This window comes from Callithrix jacchus, chromosome 5 (genome assembly GCF_049354715.1).
Source record: "Callithrix jacchus isolate 240 chromosome 5, calJac240_pri, whole genome shotgun sequence".
Lineage (NCBI taxonomy): Eukaryota > Metazoa > Chordata > Mammalia > Primates > Cebidae > Callithrix > Callithrix jacchus.
In genome coordinates this window covers 140,731,362-140,737,361 of record NC_133506.1, presented here as the reverse complement: position 1 = coordinate 140,737,361, position 6,000 = coordinate 140,731,362, and the positions used below count along the sequence as shown (strand labels likewise).

At 51.2% G+C, this 6,000-nt stretch overlaps 1 protein-coding gene and 1 non-coding gene across 4 annotated transcripts in view; one reads left to right on the top strand and one right to left on the bottom strand.

The window, feature by feature from the left end:
• Window positions 1-107, bottom strand: LOC118154189 (U6 spliceosomal RNA). The gene has a single exon (XR_004744082.1). It is a non-coding gene; the product is annotated as a U6 spliceosomal RNA (small nuclear RNA).
• A 3,611-nt stretch (window positions 108-3,718) lies between these two features.
• Window positions 3,719-6,000, top strand: part of LATS2 (large tumor suppressor kinase 2) — a 93,116-nt gene continuing 90,834 nt past the window's right edge. For all 3 annotated transcript variants that reach the window (XM_078375129.1, XM_008998005.6, XM_002748886.6), the window contains exon 1: window positions 3,719-3,959. The gene's annotated coding sequence lies outside the window, so the exon portion shown is untranslated. The remainder of the gene's footprint in view (window positions 3,960-6,000) is intronic.

Here is a 6,000-nt window from a genome sequence, read left to right as displayed (position 1 = left end):
AAAAATATGGAATGCTTCATGAATTTGCGTGTCATCCTTGCACAGGGGCCATGCTAATCTTCTCTGTATCGTTCCAATTTTAGTATATGTGCTGCCGAAGTTAGCACGAGACTACCACTTTTAATATTTGGCTATATAATTTTCTGGGCTTTAAAAATATTTTTTAAAATATGTATGTGTAGCCAGTGGGAGGGGAAAAAATAAAATAAACTATATATGTGTATATAGTTTATTGTATATACATATAAAATAAACTTACATTGCTGTTTTTTCTTTTTTTTTTTTAAGTAGAGATGGGATCTTACTGTGTTGGCCAGGCTGGTCTTGAACTCCTGGTCTCAAGTGATCCACCCATCTCAGCTTCCCTAAGTGCTGCGGTTACAGGCATGAGCCACCAGGCCCTGTATGTCGTTTTTCTTGAACACCTCTATAAGCTCCGCCAGGGGATAAATCTTGTGGTTTTGCTCACCATGTTATCCCATGTATGGTTTATCTTAGCACATGGCTTATAGCAGGTACCAATAACGAAACAAAACAGAAAAAAAAAAAAAGCCAAACACACAACAACAAACAAAAATGAGAAGGAACGAATGACTCCATGTTAATAAACACAAATCATTAATCACAACATTCTTCCATGTGTGTCAGTTTTTCCTACCAAGCCCCTATCTTGGAACCTTATCTGTTTCCAATTTGTCTCTAGTCTCAAATATATGTATACACACACACACACACACACATAAATTTTTAGTTTTTTTAGAAAGGCACAAGGAATAATACAACACACATTATTGAACCCAACCTCCCAGAGCCAACAAATTTTAAGATTTTGACAGTTTTTTTTTTAAATAAAAGAAAGCATTGTAAAGTTGAAGTCTTCGTTTTTTTCCTTCAGCTCAATTTGCCGCCTTCCCTCTACCTAAGCAACAGCTGTCATGAATTTGGTGTGTGATATTGCATTCCATGTCTACACTTATATGAAGTGTGTGATTAGTTTAGGTTCTGTGGGATCTTATTTATTTATAAATATATCAGTTTATATATAGTTCTGCAACTTGCTTTTTTTCCCTCTACACTGCCTTTGATTCTTTCTACCATCATTTATTCTTTGGCAACTACAGAGCTAGTTCATTAACTTAGCTACCGCATTATGTTCCATTGTTTGGATATCTACTTTTAAATTTCCTACCCCTTGAATGGACATTTGAAGTTTTTCTCAATTTTTCACTATTGCAAACAATGCTGAAATAATCATTGTAACTTCAACTTTTCTTTCTTTTCTTTTTAAGACGGGGTTTCACCATGTTGGCCAGCTGGTCTCAAACTCCTGACCTCAAGTGATCCACCTGCCTTGGCCTCCCAAAGTGCTGGGATTAAGACGTGAGCCACCACACCTATATCACATCACATCAACCTTTATTTTATTTTTTTTTTGAGACAGAGTTTCACTCTTGTTGCCGAGGCTGGAGTGTAATGGCACGATCTCGGCTCACTGCAACCTCTGCCTCCCGGTTCAAGGGATTCTTCTGCCTCAGCCTCCCAAGTAGCTGGGATTACAGGCATGTGTTACCACACCTGGCTAATTTTTTGTATTTTTAGAAGAGATGGGGTTTCTCCATGTTGATTAGGCTGCTCTCGAACTCTGGACCTCAAGTGATCCGCCTGCCTAGGCCTCCCAAAGTGCTGGGATTACAAGGGTGAGCCACTGCACCCGGCCATAACTTTAGCATTTTAATTAGGTATTTTATGCACAAATTTTAAAGTCCATTAAATTCATTTTACAATATTTTTCATTCCACAAGTGTTTTTAAATTTACATTTACATCTTTGAAGACAGAGCAGGGGCAGGATTTTACATACACAACAAAAAAGATTAGCAGCCATGTGGCTTGGGGTTGGGGTGGAGAAAGTATAGTCAGTTTAAGAGTGAAAAGAGGCCTGGCGCGGTGGCTCAAGCCTGTAGTCCCAGCACTTTGGGAGGCCGAGGTGGGTGGATCACGAGGTCAACAGATGGAGACCATCCTGGTCAACATGGTGAAACCCTGTCTCTACTAAAATTACAAAAAATTAGCTGGGCATGGTGGTGCGTGCCTGTAGTCCCAGCTGCTTGGGAGGCTGAAGCAGGAAAATTGCCTGAACCCAGGAGGCAGAGATTGCGGTGAGCCAAGATCACGCCATTGCACTCCAGCCTGGGTAACAAGAGCGAAACTCCGTCTCAATTTAAAAAAAAAAAAAAAGAGTGAAAAGAGGCTGGGCACGGTGACTCACGCCTGTAATCCAGGCCTTTTGGGAGACTGAGGCAGGAGGATCACGAGGTCAAGAGTTCAAGACCATTCTGGCCAACATGGTGAAACCCTGTCTTTACTAAAAATACAAAAACTGGCGGGGCATGGTGGCACGTGCCTGTAACCCCAGCTATTCCAGAGGCTAGGCAGAAGAATCACTTGAACCTGGGAGGTGGAGGTTGCAGTGAGCCGAGATTGCTCCACTGCACTCCAGCTTGGGCTATAGAGCCAGACTCTCTCAAAAAAAAAAAAAAAAAAAAAAAGTGCACACATAATGACCTTTATTACTGTTTACCATGAGAGTAAAATTTAAAAATTTCACAAGAGTTTATCAATTAAAGAGAAAATCGAGTTTACTTTAAAAGTATATTGACCCTCAGCATCACTTGCCACAGACATGGGTGGTGAGAAGTATAATGTTAGAGCCAGAAGTAGATTAAGGATTTGGCTTCCAGTCTATTATTTCTACTCTGAATCTTTGCATAATCCCCACTTCTGTCCCTGTAGCAGATCCACAGTCCTCAAATGGATAGATGGTGGAGCTGTTAAAAACCCACGACCTCACTTGCTGGTATACAGTACTATTCCCTACACCATAAAGCACTTCTTGGAAACAAAATATACACAGGGAGGGGAGGTCGATTAAATTAAATCAGATCAAATCTGGGTGTGCATCAGACGTTCTTTTTTATTTTTTTTCTTTTAAAAATGGAGTTTCGCTCTTCTTGCCCAGGCTGGAGTGCAATTGGTCAATCTCGGCTCACTGTAACCTCTGCCTCCCAGGTTGGAGCCATTCTCCTGCCTCGGCCTCCCGAGTAGCTGGGATTACAGGCATGCACTACCATGCCCGGCTAATTTTGTGTTTTTAGTAGAGATGGAGTTTCTCCATGTTGGTCAGGCTGGTCTCGAACTCCCGACCTCAGGTGATCTGCCTCAGGAGACCTCAGCCTCTCAAAGTGCTGGGATTACAGACGTGGGCCACCGTGCCCGGCAGACGTTCTTCTTAATTGCTTGATTCCACTGTCTCAATAGCCGCCTTTTTCTTCCCCTATTCTTAGTGTCCATCCCCTAGTTGGCAACTTGGTGGCTCCTTCAGGTTTGCCAACTTTTTTTTTCCCCCACCAAGACTAGTATGAGATGCTTAAGAACAGTGCCTTTGACGACTGTTACCAACTTTTAATACAAGTGCAGCCGAGAGGGCAAATACTCAAGTTTGGGGGCGGATAGCACAGAGTCAAATAGGTCCGAGAGGCCCCCGGCGAGCTACCACAGGGCAGCAGGGAGGCCGCGGGCAGGTGGCGGCCGAGGCCCGAGGCAGGAAGCACGGCCGGGCGGGGCGGGGCGGGGCGGAGCGGCCGCCGAAGAGCAGGGGCCGCAGGCGCCCCGCCCGGGCTGGTATGCGGCCGAGAGTGACGCGGGAGGCGGGGTCACGTGACGCCCGTGGAATGCCAACAATGTAGCGAATGTCCCACTTGGGTCTGCGCTTTGGAACCGCGGCGTGAGCGCCCCGGGAAGATGGAGCAGCCGCCGTCCACGCCACCGCCGCCGCCCGGGGCTCCCCCGTCCCTGCGGGGCCAGCAGCAGCTCCAGCCACCAGTGCCCGGTCTCCTGGCGCGCGAGGCCCGGGAGCCGCGGGCCAGGACACCCCCGAGGGTGTAGACCGCGCCCCAAGAGGTGAGGGGGCCGGGGGCAGGGGTCGGGGCGGCAGCCGAGAGGGTGGCCGGCGTTACCGCGAGGCGGTCGAGCCTTGCAGCTCCGCGCACTCACCGTGGGACCGAGGCTCCAGGAAGGGCGCCCGGCGGGGCGGCCGAGGAAGTTTGTCCGGACTGAGCCCTGCGCCCTGCCCCCACGGTCCGCGCCCGCCCGGAGCCGCCCCCGCCCGGCGGCGCGGCGTCTCGGCCGTGCAGAGCCCGCGGAGCCGGTTCCGGAGGAGCCGGGGAAGTTGGAGGCCGGCGTCGGGTGGGGGCCGCGGGGCTGCGCTGCTTTGTTGTGCTGCGGCGGGGGCGGCCAGGATCCTGACGGGGCAGGGGCTGCGCGGGCCGGGGGCGGTGCCCCAGATCCGAAGGGGCCGTAGCGCGGGGTTCGCCTCCGCTTCCGCTGTCCCCCGGGGCTCGGCTTTCCACCAGACGCCCAGCCGAGCTCCCCTGACAGCCCCGAGACCCCAGCGTCCGGCCGCGCCACTGTCCCACGGAGACGGCGTCGTTCTCCGGGCCGCACCATCGTCCCACGGGCCAATCAATCCTTCGGGGCCCGCCCCGGCTGCCCCCGCCGGCCACCCCGTCGTCCCGCGAGCCGACAGCCCCACGGCCGTACCCGGCCGAGGCCGCGCCGCCCCTTAGCCCCTGGTGGCTGTGCCGCCTCGCCCAGGCTGCGCGGTTCCCACCCAGTCCCCCGCGGCCGCTCCGCGGGCCCGCCGGCCAGTCAGCCCCTCAGAGGCCGCCGCACCACTGGGGCGCCGATCCTCCCGGGCCGTGGGCTGCCAGGCCCTGCTCGTCGTCTCCCGGCCGGCGGCCGCGCCGACGCTGCGAGTTTGCTAGTGGTCTTGGCGGGACGCGGCCCGAGGCGCAGGAGCGCTTTCGTGGCCATGCGAGCGGCGGCCGTTGCATAACACGCCATTCCCGTGCCCTCGTTTAGCGACGTGTGGGGGGCTTGGCTTTCTCTTCTGATGCCAGCTCACCTGCCTGTAGCTCCTTAGCGGGACTCCGGAGATGGGGATTCTGACATCATTCACTTCTTGCCATCACTTCCTCCAGCCCAACTCTAGAACTTCTGGGAGCTTTCCCTCGGGGATGGAGTGCGGCCTGGCGCAAACCCGTTTGCGAAGTCCAAGTCTCCAGTGTCCCGGGGGCTGCGGGCATGGGGGTGGGGTGGGGCGAGGCGAGGAATGGACCCTGAAGAAGGTAAAACCCACCCGACCGGGGCTCCAGGCAGCTGGTAACAGGGTCCCGGGTGAGCTCGGCTAGGAGGCTGTTTTGAGGCCTTTTGATGAGAAATGCTGTTTTGCCAGGATCACTTTGAAAGAACTTAACTTGCAGGCTTTGTTGACAAAAATTTTGTTGTTTTTTTGTTTGTTTTTGAGACAGGATCTCACTCTCTCCCAGGGTGGAGGGCAGTGGTGTGATCTCCGCTCACTGCAGCCTCTGCCTCGCAGGTTCAAGCGATTCTCCTGCTTCAGCCTCCCGCGGGGCTAGGACTACAGGGCCCGGCCACCAGCCCAGCTAATTTTGTGTTTCTAGTAGAGACAGGGTTTCGCTGCGTTGGCTAGGCTGGTTTTGAAGTCCTGACCTCAGGTGATCCACCCTCCTCGGTCCCCCAGAGTGCTGGGATTGCAGGTGTGAGCCATCACGCCCCACCTGAGGAGAATTTGAACAAGAACTTTTACATTTTCACGCTTCTCTGGCACAGATATAAGTGTTTTTAATGAATAGCATTAAAAAAATTTTCACCTTAACTGTGAAGCCATAGAGTATTCATACATTTGGCCAGTAGATAATTAAGATTAATGGCTGAACAGCTCTTTTTCACAAAATATTCAATAAATATGTACATTTTAAAGGAAAGTTTGCCCATATTTTAATAAGAAACATATATACTGGAATTTGAATGGGAAATCACAAAATGTGTGTGATCTTACACAAATGTTCTGCTTAAAATTTTAACTTGGAAGATGAGAGGCCTTCCCTTAATCATGGAAAAAGTAACTCAGGGCTGATTA